Source organism: Ambystoma mexicanum, chromosome 1p (genome assembly GCF_040938575.1).
Source record: "Ambystoma mexicanum isolate Mex_15411 chromosome 1p, UKY_AmexF1_1, whole genome shotgun sequence".
Classification (NCBI taxonomy): domain Eukaryota; kingdom Metazoa; phylum Chordata; class Amphibia; order Caudata; family Ambystomatidae; genus Ambystoma; species Ambystoma mexicanum.
This window is the reverse complement of record NC_090921.1, coordinates 1,129,580,166-1,129,602,767: the sequence shown is the minus strand read 5'-3', so window position 1 is coordinate 1,129,602,767 and position 22,602 is coordinate 1,129,580,166. Positions and strand designations below refer to the sequence as shown.

Here is a 22,602-nt window from a genome sequence, read left to right as displayed (position 1 = left end):
ACGCCCCCAAACCAGAAACAGAGGTGGGGGAGAGGAAGTGGGGTGAATAAATACAGAGAATTGTGACCTCTCTTTCAAGTGATCAACAGTGGATAATGAGATTGGGGAACTACCCCAGAATATTCAGGAACAAATCATGGGCAATATGACAAACAATCCAGCTTTAAATACTTATGACCAACTTAATGGATCTTACTTGAATTCCGCTCCCGATATTTGGAACTGGGGAAATTACTCTACTGGGGAAGTCAATTCACCCTTCAGCTAGTCGGGAAGAGCGCAACAGTACATCGGGAGCACAGAAATATGGGAGCTCTCCCCTGTTGATAGAAGAAGACACAAATGTAATGGTCACTGCTATTACAAATTTAAGGGATCATTTGTCTTTGGAATTGAAAGCACAAATGCAAGATGTATCATCCCTGGTTCACCTGATAAAAGAATCTTCAGGTGATCCGGAGTTAGGGGGTAGCTCCATGCCATTGGAGAAATTATAAGGAGCAGGAAGGAAGGCCCCAGGAGGAGACAGGGGAAGAGGCTCCTTAAGGGAATGGGCCAAATGCATCCACCAATTTTAGGCTGCTGAATGCTCTGAAACATTAGGGTAATGCTAAACTAAATGTTGAGGAACGTGTCCATAGTGTTCTACCAAAAACAGCAACGTTCAAAATATTTAATCAGAACAGGAAGGGAGAATTGGGGGTGAAAGGGGATACAGTAGAAGTCTCCACGAAAGGCTCACCTAAGGGGATTACGTTGGTAGGCAAAAAGGGAAAAATGGATGCACCTCCAATGGTTCTTCCTATGAATGAGAATGAAATTAGAGATCTTGTAAAACATATTTTGCAGGAAGAACAAAAAGTAGTAAATAAGGAAGGTAGGATCCCTAGGATTCCGAGAGTAGCTTTACAACCCCTGCAGAGGTCTCAGATGGCCCATTTTAGTGGGAATTAGGTAGACCATGATAAGGATTTAAGAGAAGGGCTGGGGACTCTAGGACCTACTAAGTCAGTTCTGAACATATCAAATAAAGTCTGAATGGGGGCGAGTGGGGGAGGCAAGGAGCCCCCTCAATTATCAGAAGGATAGTAGTTGGGAGAAGAAGATTTCACCCAGTGTCATGATGCCTACCCCCGGGCATCCAGACCCAGCCCAGCAGCCTCAGGAGCAGGCATCCAGACATTTATTGAGACCCCAGCAGCCCCGGCTGGGGGCTATCTGGGTTCAGTCCTGGCGCCTATGCACCAGGCTCATAGGCATTACTTACCTCCTACAGACCATGCTGCAAATGAATCAAAGCCCACGTGAGGCCTAGATGAGACTATTTTATTACAGAGACTATTTTTTACTCGGGTGTGGTTCTGGGGAACTTCTTACCTGGGACTACTTTGCAGGCTATTTAAACCACGCCCGAACAGCAGCACATGCTTCGCGTTATTCTGCACATCAGCAGCGTGACGCTCACCGTGCCTGCAGCATCCAGTCCTCTGCTACGCCCGCCTCGAACCTGGACACCATCCTAGAAGAAAGAGAGATAAGAACAAGAACTTATCTTTTAATCTTCATCTGTTCCCGAATTCGCCGCATTTCAGAACTGGAAAAAACACGTCGGAAATAAAAGCATTGCATCGCTAGCAGAAGCGCCGCGCCATACTTACCAGTCAGCATCTCCACGGTTCAGCGCTGCAGCCATCATTTCACCACTGCATCCGTGGAACCTGGAACGGACAGAGAGAACAAGGTGAGCGGGGGCTAACAAAGACAATCAAAGCAACCATATTGTACTCACCACAGTTACCGCTCTCCTAGGCTTCTTTCATCGGTGTTCCACCACTTTAACGCCGCACCTGTGGGAGGAAAGAACACTTGTTAAAGACATTTATTTCGCTTTTACCGGACAGCGCTGGGTAATACAGACTCTTACCCACGCGCAACCTGCAGCACTTCAGGTGAACTCTTCTCGGATTAAGCTGCAATACAAAAGGGAAAAAACGAGTGAATAACAGACAATAGAACTTTATAGACATTATACTTACGGCTCCTTGCCACTTACCACGGAGTCCAACACGTCTGGAACTCGCCCAAAATCTTCAAACCAGTGAAGCAACTGGGATTCTACACGCCCCTGCGCTCAGTGCAGGATGGAGAGCTCATCATTACAAACAATAAGGAAACTACTTTTACGAATCAAGCAGACAAAGCTAAGAAGGCCGGTCCAGTCAGCCGTCTCTGCACTACGAATAACGCTGGTGGAGACCTTAGCAGTCCAGTTCCGATCGATGCCCCCGTGGGAACCAGGTGAGCGTTACACAAAATGGCGGGTCCAATTACAAGAATACAGGGAGGAGATATTTGGAACCCTGTTTTGGGTACCCCATCTTCCCGAATGAAATGAGTTTTACTCTCAAGTATATGTTCGATAATGTTACGATTCCTCATCAGCACGGGATTTTCCGGTGCTTTTCTCTATGGCGCCGCTGGTGTCGCGTTGCTAATCTCCATTTTGCTACACCAAAGATGGCCACTGTTTCACAGGGGGTTGGTCCAGAGGTTCGGGAGACGAGAGAACTGACTCAACCCATCCTCAACGTGAAAGTATTTCCGGCACCCAACACAGGACGGCTTCAAGTTGCTTCTGTTTACAGAGACTGCACTCCGTGAGTATCGCTCCTAGGGACCTTTCATCCTTACGAACTCGCAATCCTCACAGACAGATATTCTTACTTTCCTTTTCTCCCCCTCAGGGTTACATCCAACGTGATCGCGAATCTCTCTTCACTCTCCCAGGAACTACGTGGCCCAGCATTCCCACCAGATCCCGATCTCTTAGGTAAACATAGTACCTTCTCCGTCACCTTCCAAACATTTGTTTACCCCTGCACGCATTCAACCTGCTTTCCCCTTTTTCTCAGCATTCGCATGGTCCAGGCAGTATCGAACTACAATAACCAACCAAACCTTCTTCCCGAACGCGGATCCATTTCCCGAGTATTTCTTTCCCTTCTCTCTCTCCCTTCAGACTGTGAGCAAACTCATCTCAGATTCCGACTAGTCCTCCAGGGTAGAGTTTCCCACATTATTTCGCATTACCCGATTCCTTTTATTTCTGTTCCCAAATCTAACTGCTGCTTCTCGTTATAGCTAAAAGACTTCTAGCATCCTATGGACGACTTGACTGAGAACTACCTACTCCGGGAGACGTCCACGGGAGACAATCCGTATCCGACTCTTCACCACCTCCATCTCTGTGTTTTCTTCTCCTTGAGGGTTTTCCCTGGCATTTTTACGCAGTGCTGACATTCTTCAGCACTGTGAAAGAGCGCTGGGTGAATCGCTCTTATCTACTGATGGTGATTGTTGAAGAACAGGTAGGATTTCACTCTTTGTACCTGTGTGTAATCAGAGGAGGTGATTGATACATATCTTAAGTAACAGGGTTAATGCCTATAACAGCAAGCAACGCCTGCAAAGAAAGGATACAAACTACTCACCTCCCTACATAGGTATCAGAGACACGAAATGGAACAGCAGGTTCAACAGCTAGTAGCCGCCATGCAAAATTTGTCCGCAGAAGTACAATTTCTCAAACAAGAGAACCAGTCATTAAAGAACCAAGTGGGTCGGTCTGCTCAGAGTTCAGAGGTCCCACCAGGTCCTCTCCCCTCCGGCAGACTCGATGGCAATCCCCATCAAGTAAAGGAGTTTCTCGAATCCTGCACCATCCAGTTTGCTTTTAAAGCAGCCTTTTTTCTAACAGACAGGGACAAAATCGATCATGTGATATCTCAAATGACCGGAGCAGCCTTAGCTTGGGCCACCCCCTTGGTGACCACCAACAACCCTATTCTGGACTCTTACCCCGCCTTTTGCAACAGTATAAAAATCATGTTTGGAAGGCAAGAAGTTACTACAGCCGCCCAAGAGCATCTTTTGGATCTCAAACAGGGTACCCTAGATCTTCTATCATACATAACCCGTTTCAAACAGATGGCAGCAGATACCACCTGGGCGGATGACGCTCAGATGACCATATTTCGGAGAGGCTTATCCGAAGACCTAAAAGACGAAGTCTCACGAGTACCTCGTACCCCTAACGTGAGTGAATTTATTTCCTTGGTAATGCAATTAGACTATAGACTCCAGGAGAAAAGGAAGACACAGTCGACTGAATCTTGAAGGAAGTACCACTGCTAGTAAGACTGACATTAGAGGAGCCTATGCAGTTAGGAGCCGCTCGCGGCCCCCTTTCCTCCGAGGAACGCTTTAGAAGAAAGTCTCTCTGAATTTGTATGTATTGTGCCTCAAATGCACATACAGTCAAAGAGTGCCATCTGGTTCCCACTAAGAAGACGGGAAACGCCAGTGCCCGGCTGTGAGGGGAACAACGGTGCAGGGTACAACATCTCCAAAGAGTTCCCTCCTTACAACTTGTACGGAAACCCCTACCCAGATAACAGACAACGGGATGGTAGTTTTAGCAATATCCCTCTCCTGGGACAACATCCGCTTAGAGAACATGCCCGCTATGGTAGACTGTGGAGCCGCAGATAATTTTATTGACGATTCTTGGGCCCAGAGGCACAACATTCCCAGAAATCCAAAGACCATATCGGTCCCGATAGAAAGCATAGATGGAAGCCTGTTAATTTCCGGTGCCATTAAGGATCAAACGGATTCCCTGATCATGACAATCGCTTCCCACCAAGAGTCCCTAGAATTGGACATAATAAGGACAGCTCATTATCCTGTCATCCTGGGCCTTCCCTGGTTAAAGTTACATAACCCCTACATAAATTGGACGACAGATACTGTATTCCTGGGTTCAGAGAATTGTGTCCGAAGGTGCCTAAAAACGATCTCCCTTCCATCCGATGGGAATCGGGAAACTGCCCCAGGCCTTGAGAAAACTCTGCTAAATCAAGTATCAACACTACCTCCCGAATACCAGCATTTTTACTCAGTGTTTACTCATGACGAGTATTCTGAATTACCTCCGCATAGAAGAGTTGATTGTGCAATAGATCTGGTACCCAACAATCCTCTTCCATTTGGACGTATGTACATACTATCAGCTAAGGAAAAGGAGGAACTAAAAGAATACTTGCGAACACATCTTAAAAACGGGCTAATTACGGAATCCACCTCCCCAGCAGCTGCATCCCTCTTCTTTATACCGAAGAAAAATACCACGGAACTCCGTCCGTGCATAGATTATCGAGGGTTAAACAAGATCACCGTGCCAGATAAATATCCGATGCCCCTCATTCCGGATATCCTGGAGGCAGTTCGAGGCTCTAACATCTATACCAAACTTGATCTGCGTGGAGCGTATCATTTAATATGTATAAAGAAGGGTGAAAAGTGGAAAACGGCCTTCCGTACTCCCTTTGGTCATTACCAATACAGAGTCATGCCCTTCGGACTATCTAACGCACCGGCCGTCTTCCAACGGTTTATGGACCATATCTTCGCTGATATATCCTTACATTATGTAATCATTTATCTCGATGATATATTGATTTTTTCTTCATAATTAGCAGAGCATATATCCCATGTTCAAGAAGTACTTTCCCGTCTCCAGTGAAACCATCTCTTTTGCAAAATCGAGAAGTGTGAATTCCATAAGTCCTCGATTGCATACCTTGGGTATATATCGTCAGGGAAAGGCTTTGCAATGGATCCTTCCAAGGTTTCAGCCATTACTGAATGGCCTACTCTTACGTCTGTCAAGGACATTCAAAGATTCCTGGGATTTGCCAATTTCTATGGGAGATTTATTCCCCGCTTTTCTTACCTGACTCATGCCTTAACACATCTCCTCAAGAAAGTGGTTCCGTTTCTTTGGACTTCGGAGATACAACACTCTTTCGATCAACTAAAGACATTATTCACAAAGGCACCAATCCTAATCATGCCCGACCAACAAAAGAGATTCATTGTTGAAACAGATGCCTCCCATCAGGCATTAGGAGCCATTCTCCTACAACCGGGAATCGATGACATTGAACAGCCCGTGGCTTATCTATCAAAAACCCTGACACCGGCCGAGATCAACTATACAGTGGAAGAAAAAGGAGCTTTTGGCAATAAAACGTGCCTTTGAAGAATGGCGACATCTGCTATTGGGAGCTCGATTCCCCATAGAGGTTCGGACCGATCACCACAACTTACGCATATTACAATATGCCCAGACGAGCAACAGCCGTCAGGCCGGATGGGCTCAATTATTTTCACCTTTTCACTTTTTTATTTATACCTGGCAAAACCAATTTAAAGGCGGGCGCTTTGTCTCGAAGAGATCCTGTGGAAGAAACACTATTCCACCATGAACCTATTTTTCCCAAGACAGTCTGCATCCCAGTCGTACAAGACTTCCTGCAAAAGATCGAAGTAGCAACTAGGCAGTGGGAAACATCTCATCCGGAACTGGTAACTAGATATCATCTAACACCCCAACGGGGACTCTTGTGTAGAGATAGAAAGGTCTTCGTACCAGACAAGAACCTACATAAAGAAGTGTTACGACTTTGTCATGATTCCAAGACCGCCGGTCATCGAGGATACGCAGGCACTTTAGACCTGATTCTAAGACATTACTGGTGTCCAAATATCAGAACGAACGTCCAGAACTATATCTCTTCATGCACCATATGTCTGCAAACCAAAAGTCCCCGGCAAGCACCCTCTGGGAAACTGGTGAACACAAGAATACCAACAAGACCGTGGCAAATTATCTCCACAGATTTTATAGTGGATTTACCAGTTTCAGAAGGATGTAACACCATCATGGTTACTGTGGACTCCCTCACCAAAATGGCTCATTTCATTCCTCTGTCGGCAATCCCTTCTGCATCAATAATGGCGCAGGTATTTCTAGACCATATATTCTCTCTTCATGGACTTCCGGAAGTGATCATATCAGATCGAGAACCCCAGTACACCTCCAAATATTGGAAACACATCTGCCATATCCTAGGAATATCCAGAACCTTAAGCTCCGGTTTTCATCCACAAACTAACGGACAAACAGAACGGCTCAATCAAACTCTTGAGGGATATCTTCGGTGTTACATTTCAGCCGCACAGGATAATTGGAAAGGACTTCTGTCCTTAGCTGAGTTTGCTTATAATAATAGCACCCATTCAGCTACACGTCACAGCCCTTTTTTCTGTACCTTTGGATTTCACCCTACAGTATTTCCTACTCATGGATTATCTTCCACACCCGTTCCTAACATTGACCGTATGGTCAAGACCATACAAGAGGGACAGCAACAAGCCAAGAAGGCCCTGTTAGAAACTCAACTACGAAGTAAAGAACAAGCGGACAAACACTGTACTTCGGCTCCATCGATTTGTGTAGGGGATCGGGTGTGGTTATCTAACCGATTCCTCCCTATGAGACTAATCTCTTCAAAACTTTCACCTAAATTCTTTGGTCCTTTTCGGGTATTTAAGCAAAAAGGACCTGCTGCCTTTCAACTTCAACTGCCAAACTCGTGGAAACGCATCCATTAGACCTTTCATGTCTCTCAACTAAAACCGGACCTCCGGAATGAATTCCATCCACAGACTGCCAGTACACCTCTACCGATCCTTACAGACGAAGGTCCTGAATACGAAGTTTCAGGGATCTGTGACTCACGCTATCGATGAGGTACTTTGCAATTTTTGGTGGATTGGAAAGGTTACTCACCAGCAGAACAGTCCTGGGAACCCGCCTCAGTAGTACATGCTCCTCGTCTGATAAGGGCATTTTTCCGTTTATAACTTGGCAAACCGTGTTTTGTCTCCCATAAAAGGGGGCATACTGTTACGATTCCTTGTCAGCACAGGATTTTTCGGCGCTTTTCTCTTTGGCGCCGCTGGCGACGCGTTGCTAATCTCTGTTTTTGCAACACCCAAGATGGCCACTGTTTCACAGGGGGTTGGTCCAGAGGTTCGGGAGACGAGAGAACCGACTCCGCCCATCCTCAACGTGAAAGTATTTCCGGCACCCAACACAGGACGGCTAAACATTTGTTTACCCTGCACGCATTCAACCCGCTTTCCCCTTTTTCTCAGCATTCGCATGGTCCAGGCAGCATCGAACTACAATAACCAACCAACCCTTCTTCCGGAACACGGATCCATTTCCCTGAGTATTTCTTTCCCTTCTCTCTCTCCCTTTGGACTCCGAGCAAACTCATCTCAGATTCCGACTAGCCCTCCACGGTAGAGTTTCCCACATTATTTTGCATTACCTGATTCCTTTTGTTTCTGTTCCCAAATCTAACTGTTGCTTCTCGTTATAGCCAAAAGACTTCTAGCATCCTACGGACGACTTGACTGAGAACTACCTACTCTGGGAGACGTCCACAGGAGACAGTCCGTATGCGACTCTTCACCACCTCCATCTCTGGGTTTTCTTCTCCTTGAGGGTTTCCCCTGGCATTTATACGCAGTGCTGACATTCTTCAGCACTGTGAAAGAGCGCTGGGTGAATCGCTCTTATCTACTGATGGTGATTGTTGAAGAACAGGTAGGATTTTACTCTTTGTACCTGTGTGCAATCAGAGGAGGTGATACGTATCTTAAGTAACGGGGTTAATACCTATAACAGATAAAGGTTGCCCCGATTATATGAACAGGAGCCCAGTACTAACCCTATGTAATGAAATTCCAGCACTATGATTGATCAAAACAAAGGACATTAAATTAGTAGACTTTATACACTGGGGGAGGTATGACTATGTACGCTTCGTAATCCCGTCGAGGCTGGTCTATGGTGTTATTTTGAAAAAAACTGAGAACTTCTACAAACTGGGATATGATCTTTGCCCTTTTGAGATACGTTTGAGGGAGGATCAAGAAGTCAGAGGTCAGGACGTGATTATTCGAAAGAATAAGGATGAAATAAGTGAAGGGAAGGTGGGAACAGTAGCCAACAAATCAACTATGGCGAGGGGTGATCAGAACTGGAGGCGGTTAGCATTGATACTAAGAAGCTATTGATGAACTAAAAGAAATGCGAGAACTCCTTTAGCATGAAGTCATACCTCACAGTGGTTTGCTGGAATGTTTGAGTTTTCATGCACTGTGCTCAAATACAAGTCTTTGCGAATGTCTGTGTTTTTTTTCACTAATCTGTCTACAGGAAACTTGGGTGATGGGAGAATACCTTCCTTTCAAGGTTATGCTATAGTAAGTGAGCCAGCTACCAAGGGCCCGAGAGGCAGACCAGCAGGAGGTTTGAGTTTTGCTGTCTGTCAAGGATGGGGCTTATCTATTGAAGATCATTGTATCATATGGAAGGGTGTTTTGGCAGTGGTTATAAAATTGGAGAAAGGAAAGCACATTAATAAAATATTGCCGTTCAACATATAATGGAATGTGGATGGAAATTTAGAAAACACTTTAGCTCTGTTAAACCAAAAAATAGAAGATTGGTACCTGGCTTGTCCAGGAGGTCAGGTGATGGTGCGCAGGGATTTAAATGCGGACTGCATAAGCGACACAGCAAATGACTGTGACCATTTGCTAGAGGATGGTACAGTAGAAGTTAGTAGGGCGAAAATATTGGGTGAAGTACAGTGGGTTAGAGGAGTCAGTCGAAAAAAGTCCCTGGGGATAAAATGGTGCTCCAACTGGGAAGACTGGAGCCTATACCTATTAAGACCAACCTCAGGAGGGGTGGGGCTGATCAAAAAGTGGACACCTGGTTCGGTAAGAATACTTCATCTTGTATTGATTACAGGTTTACTTCAGAAGCCTTATTCAATCAGAACAGATCATTTGAAGTCTTGCGTAATGATTATAGTGATCACGGCTTACTCTTGGCATGTTTTTATTTAAATATTGGTGACATTTCTTCTGTTGTCTATAGTACTGTCGTAAGGATAAATCAACAATGTAATCAACTGAGGTGGAATGACAAAAGTGTGCAACTATTTAATATGCTCATTTAAAAAGACTAAGTATTCCCCTTTAGAGTCAAAGGGAGCAACATATTCCTCAAGAATTAGTGCAAACTATAATGTCATAAAGAATGCACACTGGTCTATGAATTTTACTATGGAAGAAATAGCTGAAAATATAAGAAATTGTAGTACATCAAAAGTAGGTGGTCCCAATTTATTAACAGACGTAATCTTCAAACAGAATATGGTCTTGTGGGCAAAAATACTTAATATTATTCACTGATATTATAAATACTCAAAGAATTCCAACTATGTGGAAAGTCTCATATGCAATTCCAATTTATAAAAAAAAAGGGGCTAGAATGTCTCCTGGGAATTACCAGCCGATATCGTTGATGGATGCGGATTTCAAAATGTTTGCCTCCAATGTCCTCGGTCACATAGAAAATTGGTGTAGGGAGAATGCCATTCTCATTGTTTTCTAGATGGGCTTTCGGAAACACATGGGCACCGAGAGAAACCTGAAGGTGTCACCCTGACTAGTACCCAGGGATCTGTCATCCAGGTAGCCAGGACATGGCCATCCCTATTGGATCCAGTTCCTGGTGGTGGACCAGACAGGGAGGATCACCTGGATAGGGGTCCTCGGGGAGTCGAAGTTTGACTCCGACGGGTGAGACGCGGTATCCCCCTTCATATAACACCTTTTCCCTCATCCGACCACATAGGATACTCAAATACTCGACCCCCCCTTCGACACAAACACTTTTGCACACCATGAAAGAGGACGGACTAACACCAGAGCCGTTTACCTGACATGTCCCAACACAAGGGTCAGGCAAAGTCAGGCAATAAACCAGAATCACACACACCTGACGTCCCATACCCTTCCCCACAGGGATAAACGGTGGAGCATGAAAGCACACTACAAGCAAGGCAGACTGCACGACAAGAGGGTTATCCAAGTCCGGCATTTAAAGAAGACGAGAAAGGCAGCAAGGACCGAAGGGACAACAAGGAGAGAAGCAACCTTGCCCTTTCCGCCCAAGACCCGCAAAGCCTACGTGGAAGGAATTGTAATACCGTGAACAATAGGCAGCATGTGTTGCAGCACATATCATAGGTGCAGAGCCCTCCTCCATTGATAATCAAACAAGCGATAGACGCTTGCTACCATGGTAGCGTCCTTGACTCCAGAGACAAGAAAAGACAAGAGGTTCATCATAGCCGGTGGGTCAAGGGGAGAACCGATAAGAAACCGAACTGTGTTGAACAAAAGTTTCAAATGGCAAAATAAGGGAAGTTCAAGGAACTGTTAACATTAAGGGAAAACCAGTTGCAGAGGGGTCCGGCACCACATGGCTGCTCATTCAAAAGACTCTGGTTGATCCCACTTGTGTTGAAACTACCGATACCAGAAGGCCCTAGGAGAGCTAAAGTGATCATACAGGGGTCTAGCAAAATCCCCTGTACAGTTGAAAGTCTTTGACCGACAAACCATTGAAGACCCAAGGGAAGGGAATCCTGCATCATAAGAAAGTAGAAGGAACTGTGAAGTTGGCAAGAGTGAACCTGGCGGAAGGATGCCTATGGGAAGGGGTGAAGCCTAAAGTCCCAATGAACAGTGTGTTGATAAGCGTGAACCTGACAGAGGCAAGTCCACGGTGAACTGTTTAAAAAGACATTAAGATTTGTGAATGCTATAAGTGAAATTGATTTGGAAAGCTGTAGTGAACCCGACGGTGGGAGGCTAACATTCGAGAAGGGTCTGAACCCAGAAGAGGGGGATCCAGGGGTGAAAATCACCCAACGTACAAGCAGAAAGGAACTTTTGTTTATTATTTGGAACACATCAGGTCCTCAAAGGCAAGAGACTTTTTGTAGAAAAGAGACTTAACGACCGATGGTCCTGGTATCTGAGAGCGAAACTGTAGTCTTGTGCTGGGAAAGCTTCAGCGTGTGCTGCGCTCAGGAGTTCCGCCTTGTCCTGTGCTCAAAACGTGGGAAATGGAGACCCCCTGCTACCGCATCCTGACTTATCATTTGTGAACACTTCTTTTTTTCTTGTGAATCCTATTCCACACCCTTTGTATTTAGTTGTAAGGATTGGAAATAGGTTTTTCTTAGTATAGGCCCTTTTATTTGACAAGACGCCACTAGGTCTGCCTTATTATTATTTGATGGTCGTAGTTTGCTCCCATCTTAGGTCTAGGTCAGGCATTTTCCCAGCCCAAAGATACAGTTTCATAAACACCCTTGAACTGCGATCACTTGTGTCTGTCTTTACTGTTGCCACCATGAGTTACTTACAGCACAGACAGGGGAGGACTGCTGTTGAGTAGCATTCAACAATTGGCTTGGAGAGGTGCTACAAGTCCAGTTTATGTTGCATCTATGAAACTCTCTAGGGCTCTTGACATGGTGGATCTGTAGATACTATGGTCCAAGTTACATAAACTTGGACTACCAGCAGGTCTTTTGAGTATAGTGATACATTTACATGAGAAGTCTTCCATACAAGTGGGGCTTAATAATGAGAGGCAAATGTCACATCCAATTCCAATTCCAATTTTAAATGGCCTTAGACTGGGATGTAGACCCCCACATTGGCCCCCACATTGTTCAACATCTATGTCTTGGACATGGGAGACTTTCGGTCAGAACAGGCTTTTGCTCCGCCAGAAAATGGAAAGTTAAAGATAGCATGGGCAGCTTATGCAGATGAATTTATGCTAATGGATCTGTAGCCTATCGGGCTACAAAGAACTATGCAAAGATTTAATGATTATATGATGAGAAATAATCTATTAATTAACCCATCCAAAACGATTATAATGAAATTGAGCAGATCTTGTAAGAAATGCTGTTTTTATTGGTATATTGATAAGACCAGAATCCAAGTTAAAGATTATCTGGTTTATCTAGGGTATCCCATTATTGCCCATCTAAACAAAAGCTTTTATAGAAAGCTTTGAAGGGGTGAAGCTAAAGTTCTCGCCAGTCAAATGCTTAAGATGGACAAGAAGTTTGGAAACTATTCTCTTCGACCTGTAATTAGGTTTAATATGGCTAAAGCTGTTCCTAGATTGAAATAGGGGCAAAAATTTGCCCCGGAGTGGTTAATTATGGAGATGGATCTATATGAAGCTATCATAGGGAGGAAAGTTTTATACTACTTACCTAAATCTGTCACATATGCTGCAATTCGTCATGAACTAGGATTGCAATCTTTGACCAGTAGGATACAGTGGAAGCAGCCGTCCTTAGCGCAAAAAATGCTATCCAGATCCAGACAGGACTTACATACTATCCTGGTGAGATGGGATGGGGTGTCCGCAGCAGGAGGGCTTTATTCCAGCTTTCTATAAACAATGTATTAAAACATCTTGAATAAAATAGGAACTACAGAAAACCCAAACTATGTAATGCGGAAGAACTGCAAATTTAACTGGTCCATGCCAACGGACGATGTAGTAAGAAAAAATGATATTGTCAGATTGTTTCCTATCATAAATTATTGGGTGCGCCTGAATCTTATTTGAGCCTTTTTCCATGTAAAAAGGAATGGAATAACTACATGTGTTTCAGATTCAACATTCTCCTAACTAATGAAATTATATATATACGAAATGGCATTGTAGCTGAACTGGCCTACTGTAGATTCTGTCAAGACAAAGCAAAGAAAGAATCTTTGCCACATTTGTCAGTATACGGTAGAGCCTGAAAAGACCACTGAATCAAATACTTTGGGGATTTTGTATCCAATTTGAGGTGTGTACAACTGGATTGCTTGTGGCTAGAGATGATGCATGGCAAAAAAGTATCAATTAAGTTAAATGTCGTTAGGGTTCTAAGGAATGTGTGCAAATTAAGTAGCTAGATCAACTCAGGGGAATTGGCCATTATTGTACTGCCTACGAAGGTTGATGACGTTCAGAAAATGTCTTATGGAAATGAAAAAGAAACGTGTGCTTAAATATTATATTCTTTAAGGTATTTAATATGCTCCAAAATTTAAGTGAGGAGAAAGTTTTATGTTTTTAATAAGTATTTTAGATATTTTAGGTTTTTAGCTATTTAGTTGACAACTTATCTTAGTCTGGATATATTTTATGTAAAGTATGTGTAATGGAAGTTTATTTATGAAATGTGTTTGTGTTTGAAAGTTTACAATTTTGCAAAGGTTTTGTAAAACCATATATAAAGAAAGAAAGAATAAATATTAACACAGATTTGAATCTCTTGCGTTTGCTGATCAATACACCTGCAACCTTGACCGTCTCCCTGTGTTTAGTCCATGGATCCATCCCTCTCTCCAGAGCCACACCCAGATGCTTAACATGTACCTCCAGACTCACACAGATGGCACCATCTGCCCAGTCTCTAGACCCACACCCGGATTACTCCATCCCTTCCTCGACAACCACTTGCTCCCACCCCTCCCATAGACCAACATCCTTCTCTCCAGACCAACATAGCCCATCCCTCCATTCACACCCATGTGGCCCCAACCTTCCCAACAGAGTGCCCCAGCCCTCACTCAGACCCACATGTCCCATCATTCCTGGACATGTCCCCATTAACTGCCCCATCCCTCCATTCCAGATCCACGATGCCCTTCTCCGAACCAGACCCCACCAAGATGCCCCATCCCCCCTCCAGACCCATACCATGATGCCCCATCCTCCCTCCACACAGCAAGATGCCCATCCCTCTCTACACACCAAGATGCCTCATGCTAGCCTTCAGATCCACACCAAGATGCCCCCATACCTCCAGACCAATGTGCCCCCATCCCTCCACCCAGACTCATACCAAGATGCCCCATACCTCCGGACAGGCCAATGGGCGCCTATCCCTCCCTTCAGACCTACACCAAGATGCCCCATCCCTCCATTTGAGATCCCACTAAGGCGCCCTCTCCCTCTGATCCAGACACCATCAAGATGCCCCATCCCTCCACACCCATACTATGATGCCCCCCTCACTCCACACACCCAGAGGCCCCAATGCTGCTCTGCAGACCCCACGAAGATGGACTCATCCCTCAAAATCCAGACCTCACCAAGCTGCCCATCATTCCTTTAGACACAACATTGTATCACCATCACTCAGCTCAGCCCTGCACCAAGATGCCCCATCCCAGACCCCAAGATGCCGTACTCCTACCATACCCCCTCCATTCCAGACCCCACTAAGATGCCCCTACCTCCATTCCAGACCCCACCAAGATCCCAAGATGCCCTACTCCCTCCATGCCAGACACCACTAAGATGTCCCTCTCTCCATTCCAGACCCCCACCAAGATGCCACATCCCTCCATACCCATACTATGATGCCCCCTAACTCCACACACACAAATGCACCCATGATGCTCTGCAGACCCTCACCAAGATGCCCCATCCCAGACCCCAAGATGCTGTACACCCTCCATTCCAGACCCCACTAATATGCTCCTCCCTCCATTCCAGACCCCACCAAGATGCCACATCCATACTATGATGCCTACTAACTCCACACACACAGATGCCCCCATGATGCTCTGCAGACACCACAAAGATGGCCTCATCCCTCCAATCCAGACCTCACCAAGCTGCACATCATTCCTTTAGACACAACATTGTATCCCCATCACTCACCTCAGACCTGCACCAAGGTGCCCCATCCGAGACCCCAAGATACGTACTCCCTCCATTCCAGACCCCACTAAGATGCCCCTCCCTCCATTCCAGACCCCACCAAGATCCCAAGATGCCCTACTCCTTCCATTCCAGACACCTCTAAGATGTCCCTCTCTCCATTCCAGACCCCACCAAAATGCTCCCTCTCTCCAAACCAGACCCCACCAAGATGCCCCATCTCCCCCTCTAGACCCATAACATGATGTCACCATCCCTTGTGACCCACACCAATGTGCCCCATCTCTCCAATCCAGACACCACCAATATTCTCCATACCTCCTTCTGGACCACCCATACCACGATAACCCATCCCTCCCTCCACACCCCATCCTGCCTTCCACTCACCCCTAGATGCCCCAACCCTCTCCACACACCAAGGCCCATTCCACCCTGCATACCCACACCAGGATGCTCCATCTCTCGATCTAGACCCATACTAGGATGCCCCGCTACCTCCACACACCCAGATGCCCCATCCTACCCTCCAGACCCTCACCAAGATACCCCACCATCCCTCGATTCCATATCCCAACAAGATGACCAGCCCCTCCATTCCAGACCCCACCTAGATGTCCCCATCCTTCTCCACATACCAAGAAGCCCTTTGCCACCCTTCATACCCACACCAAGAGGCCCCCATGCCAGATCCCACGAAGATGTCCCCATGCCACCCTCCAAACCCATACCATGAGTCCCCATTCCTTCCCCCACACACCATCCTGCCCTCCACTCACACCTAGATGAACCACCCCTCCATTTCGGACTATTCCAGAATACTATGCCTGATCCTGAAGGAAACGTGTCCTCCATTACGACTGTCTGCTTCCAAAGAAGGTATTTATCAATTGTGCCTTCCTTCATGATTTCATCATCGTGGAGCGAACGAAAACCACTTAAGATAGCTGCTGCATTGTTTGGGTGTTGCTAGGCAACCATCCCTCATTATAATGCGAGCGCTGTAATAGGCCGCCGATGCCTAGTTCCCTACAGCTGCTCGACCGGAAGGTGTGAGCCGGATCCTCACACAAGAAGGCCAACATAAAAAGGCTGTGCCTGTCTGTGGCTGTTCGTGCTGTCGGCCGTTCACGCTGCTGATACATTTATCCACCATCTCCACGCCCACTGTATTGTGTACCCACTGTCTCCCCATACTCCAATGCGCACCGTCTCTCAGCGGGCCATATAAAATCTACTACTTCCCGCAGCTCAGTCTGCTACCGTAAGCCTCCCATTACCAACCAGCGATGACCTGCCACACATGGTTGTAATATTTGATGCTAACTGTAAGACGCTCACGAAGTTCCTTTCGAGCCTCGCACTCAGCAGCAAACGACTTGCCCTGACCGCACCTAATAACGCTTGCACCCGGCCACACCCATTTAACCGTAAACATATTTGATATGCTACACTGCCCTATGCATACCTTTGCTATTTGACACCCATAAGCGCCACTCTGCCCATTGCAACTTGTATCCCCTGTGCTTGCCTTGCTGTTTGACACCCATAAGCGCCACTCTGCCCATTGCAACTTGTATGCCCTATGCATACCTTTGCTATTTGACACCCATAAGCGCCACTCCGCCCATTGCAACTTGTATACCCTGTGCTTGCCTTGCTGTTTGAAACCCATAAGCGCCACTCTGCCCGTTGCAACTTGTATGCCCTGTGCTTGCCTTCCTGCTTGACGCCCATAAGCGCCCCACTGCAACTTGTATGCCCTGTGCTTGCATTGCTGTTTGACGCCCATAAGTGCCACTCTGCCTGTTGCAACTTGTATGCCCTGTGCTTGCCTTGCTGCCTGACTTTTCACCCTACATGCTTATGTAACTCTTAACTGATTGTGGTCACATTTATGACTCAGGGCATTTACTAACATTATAACATAGCCAATAATGTCTTCAAGCCCACTATGATACTGGCTGATCGATATGTTTAGGCCTCTATGTTGTGCAGTGCCCCTGAGCCACTGTTCTAGCCCATTGTGTTACTGAGTGATCCACACTGTAATGTTATGCTCAATCCACTGTGATGGAGTCTCACATCTAGCCCACTGTGCTACTGAATGATCCATACTGTAATGCCTAACCCATGGTGTTCCCAAGCCTCCTTTTGAGTCGCTAACCACTGGGATGCCCAACCTGACCCCCTTGCTTTCATTATCCGTGACCTATACTAGCTCACCTTGACGCTTTTAATAATGTATGCCATTTCCACTACCTTCAGTGTTATAATCCATTTCAGTCTATCTGCCATTCTCCTACCAGGTGACTTAGCCCACCAACCTAAGTCCCAACTCTTGCTCTCCAAATTACCAAACCGAACACTCAGATGCCCTGCCAGTATGCCTATTCCTGCAAACATCGCAAACTGGATTAAGCCTACCATCCTGGACAGGATAAAGCCCACCATACTCCTGCCACCTCTGAAACCCCTGTCCCTCAGAGCCACCCCACCTCCAAGAGCTTCTATCACCCCTAATGACCTTAGAAACCTTCATATCAACCAACTACGAGACATGTCCAGTACACGGAACTACACCCAATCACCTCAGAATATCACTGCCAGACCAATACCTAACTGCCCATGTCCCACAGCAATCAGGAAAGTCAGACTTGGCGCCAGATTAGGCAAGTTGCATACCATAATACGTGACCTACCTTCTACCATTAGTCAACTACAGGGGAAAAACAAAATTCTACTCAAAATCCACAAAGTCCGGACGAAAGCCAGAAGATTGACAATCCTCACACCTGACATCAATGACCTAAGCAACAGTCCCACCTCTATCAATGGTGCATTGACCAATGCAAGATCCCTGGTTGCACAAGCCATAGAAATTGCTGATATAATTATTGACAAACAATTGGATTTCCTAGCAATAACAGAGTCCTGGCTGCATGCCGCTGCAGGCCCATCACTCCTTATTGCCACCCCGGATAACTATACAGTCCTAAGATCTGACAGAGAATCATCCAGAGGCGGGGGAAAAGCCTTTATCGCCAAATCCACCCTGGACCTCAGCATAGTCTCTCATTCTCCTACCAAGTCATGTGAATTAATGACAGTTAAACTTCCTCTCACCAACTTGCGCACCATAACAATGCACAACAAACTCCTGAGAGACCAGAGGTAATGTTTACATTGACCTCTTGTGAACAGCCCTCTACAAAAACACTTGTTTGACAATATAATATGTTCACAGGGTCACTTGCTTCCCCAGGACCATTCGGGTTTTCCCTTATGTGTATGATTAATATTCATTAAATTCTCATATACCACTCCAATTTATATCAAACAATAGTTATTTATTTATATAGCAAATCTTTAGTATATTTATTTTTCACATCTACAGTATTAAAGAGTTTTTACAAAATTTCTAAAAAACAGACATTACACAATAGTATTCAATTAAACTGTGCACATTCAATATTGTGTGGTACTCCAATCAATTAACAATTTATAAAAGTAGTTTCTCCATAAGGATCTGTTTGCTCTCCTCTCTCATAGAGAAGCACATCCCAGTCCATACAACATTTTACTCTGTGTTCATATCAACCATTATTTCTTTAATACCACATTCATACCGTACCAGACATGTTTCATTCCTTTCATACTTTCACACTTATAGCTAGGAAATTCTTCAGGGGTTTATTGTACCACATTCATTTGAAATGTACAATTGTGTTTGTCTTCTTTCGGATTATTTCAGGGGATTGGCTTCAACTGACATCCCGTTAATCTCTTCTTCCGGTCCAACCACCAAACGAATAACTGTGGGAAGCAAGTGTGGGATATTCGAATTTTAGTACTCGAGTGACATCCCGGTTGTAATTATTATATACAACCTGCTGTAGTAAATATTGCAGCAGGAGGGGATCATTAACTTAACCAACTCCTTCCATTCATCTGTTTCGACATCATTACTCTTTCTAACTTGGTACAGGCTTGACATGATAGGTTCATTCGTGATTGATTTTATATCACCCTTAATATTGTATGTCCTAATCTTATAACACACACCATGGTTTCATCATGCATTAGTAGATCTCTAGGTTTCATCCTGACATTTTACCTTTGTAACAATAACCTTGTTTCTGTTACTTCTGGCTACCACCCGTCTATTGTTGTGCCTGCACCTCCAGATTTATATGTTGGGGAACTGCTCTTCGCAACCTCTGTTGGATCACTGGAGCGCACGCACCCCTGTGTGAGAGATATAGAATGTGCATAATGGGTTTCTTTCTTTTATCCTTCACTACTACGGGATGGAATACTTAGTGCATAACATACTGACCTACTGATCTTATTTTTCTCAGGTGTCCGGATTTCTTTTCAGCCGATTATTTAAATGATTCTGCTGTGTCCCTCCATTATGCCACCACTTCCTTGATTTATCTTCTGTGCGGTGTATCTTAGGTCTCTGTGTTCTTGGCTGTAGGACACACAACATGGCATCAGTCTTTCCAAGTGTCTAACACATTACTGCACTTCCACCGGTCTCTAACTTCGTTTTTTCTGCCTAGCTCCTAATTGGCTATATATTTAGTTTTAAGAAAGCATGCACATTCATATTTTTCATTCTTACCCCACAGGTTGAATTAAAGCTGGGGTAGTCCCGGGTTATTGTTAAAGTATGTTGGCTTCAAATGGCAACTCTTGGCGCTTCACTCTCTATCTTTAGTTGTTAGTGCTGGGTCTTCTATGGCTGAATTAGTGGATGCAATCAACGTTGTTTCTAAGTAAGGGAAAAAGGCGGGGAAAGAAGGCTAGATCATTCTTTTCACATTACACTACCCAGTGCATTGTTGTCATATTGCTATGACTTTCTACTTGCATCTCTGAGGCATCTAACAACTCGGCCGAACTCTTTAAAATCTGCAAGGAGCTGGCCAACCCTGCTGCAGTCTCTACCTCTCCTGTCCCCTCCCAGGCCCTCTGCACTGCACTGGCCTCGCACTTCATCTCAAAAACTCAGGACATCCTGTCCTCGCTCTCCTCCCTCCCTCTCTTCCCTGCTCTTCCTCTTGCTCTCTTGCAGCAGCCCCTCCGCCCTCCTTCTCTGCTTTTCCACCTTTTTCTGCTGATGAGGTTTCCAGACAAGTCCGATCTATGAAAGCCTCGTCTAAACAGGTTCACCCCTGTTCCTCCAAAACCATCAAGGACCACATCGACTCCCTGGCTCCTGCCCTGGCTGACTTTTGCAACCACTCATTCGCCTCTGGAGTCTTCCCATCCCCCCTCAGGCACTCCCTTGTGCACCCCCTCCTCAAGAAACCCTCTTCCGACCCCTCCTGCCCGGCCAACTATCGCCCAATCTCCATTACTCCCTTCCTGGGCAAACTCCTGGAGAAACTGGCCATCTCCCAGCTTAACCTCCATGCTGAATCTGTTGGTAATCTTCATGACCATCAATCCGGCTTCAGAGCGGCCAGAAGCACGGAAACTGCTCTCCTGAACATCCGTGAGGACCTGCTCCTTAACCTCGATTCCAACACTCCCTGTGTTCTCATTCTGCTCGATCTCTCCTCTGCCTTTGACACTGTCAACCATGCCATCCTGCTCAACCGTCTCCGTGATAACCTGGGTATCACTGGTCAGGCTCTGGCATGGCTGACCTCCTTCCTTTCCGGTCGACCCTCCCAGGTCCAAATGGGCTCCTTCCTCTCGGACATCTTTTTCTCCACCTGTGGTGTCCCCCAGGGATCCAACCTCTCTCCCTGGCTTTTCAACCAGTATCTGGCACTCCTTGCCCACCGCATCGCCGCTCTCTGCCCCCACTTCCAGTGCTATGCGGACGATACCCAGCTCATTTTCAGGCTACCCTCGGCCTCCTCCTCTCCTTCCCTCATCTCCGACTGTCTGTCTGCTATCCAGGAATGGTGTGCTGCCAATGACCTCTGCCTTAACGCCAGTAAGACTGAGATTCTACTCATCGGCACACCCACTCCCTCCTTCCCTGCAGCTCTCTGGCCGGCCTCCCTTGGCCCCCTTCCCGCCCCTACCTGCAAGGCTAAAAACCTCGGGGTCATCTTCGACTCCACACTCTCCTTCTCTCCTCATATATCTGACGTCTCTAAGAAGTCACACTACCAGCTGCACCTCCTCAGAGGTATTCTTCCCTTCCTCTCCTTCCCCCAGAAGCTCACTGTCTCCCGAGCCCTGGTTCTCTCAAGGCTGGACTACTGTAACAGCCTCTATCTTAATCTGCCTGCCTCCACTCTCCGCCCTCTGCAACTTATCCAGAACAGAACTGCGAGACTTGTCCTTGGCCTCAAGCCCAGGGACCGTATCTCTCCAGGACTGAAATCTCTTCACTGGCTCCCAGTGGCTGCGAGGATTAAGTTCAAAACCCTCTGCATTGTCCACAAGGCCTTCTGGGGCCTGGGGCCTAAATACCTTCAACTCTCTCTTCCTAAATATCTTCCTTCACGAGCCCTTCGCTCATCCGTCTCCAACTCCCTCATGGTCAGCCGCTTCTCGAAGCAACGAGCTGGGGGTAGATCTCTCTCCGCAGCAGGGGCCTCCCTCTGGAACAGCCTTCCTGCCTCCCTGAAACTTGAGGAGAACCATCTCCGGTTCCGGAAGTACCTCAAAACCTTCCTCTTCGCTTCTGCCTTCTCTCTCCCTCTCACCTGCTTAACTCCCCACTGAATTCTGCACTAAACCTGCATCTGGGCCACTCTCAGCGACCTCGGTCCTGGGCCCAGCCACTCTCCACTTGCACTGCCTCCCTAGCTCCCCCTGCACTGTGGGACTGTCACTGTATCCCTACAGCCCCCCTTCCCAGCACTTCTCAGCACTTGCTCTGCACTTACCTCGCACTTGCCACCAGCTGGCCCTTTTTATTTATTATTTTATTACGCTACTTACCTTGTACTGCACTTCCCCCCACCTCCTCCCCCTGCACTTTCTCCTTTTCCCCTTACCTCTGCACTTGCGCGATCTGAATGACACCTGGCCTAGTAGGATCGTTTGTCTGTCTTCCCCTTGTTTCCCTCCCTCCCTGCCTCGTCGCGCCTTGA

The 22,602-nt window shown here is 46.2% G+C and overlaps 1 long non-coding RNA gene across 3 annotated transcripts in view; it reads right to left on the bottom strand.

Moving 5' to 3' along the window:
* LOC138449617 (uncharacterized) overlaps positions 1–22,602 on the bottom strand; it is a 166,036-nt gene that overhangs the window by 78,847 nt on the left and 64,587 nt on the right. Inside the window, exons 5-8 of one of the 3 annotated variants that reach the window (XR_011260174.1) lie at positions 20,166–20,315; positions 19,875–20,012; positions 19,653–19,783; positions 18,890–19,351 (exon numbers count right to left, since the gene is read on the bottom strand). The exons of the other annotated variants lie outside the window; for them this stretch is intronic. This is a non-coding gene — a long non-coding RNA (uncharacterized lncRNA). Of the gene's footprint in view, positions 1–18,889; positions 19,352–19,652; positions 19,784–19,874; positions 20,013–20,165; positions 20,316–22,602 lie in introns of those variants that run through there. 3 annotated transcript variants of the gene reach the window in all.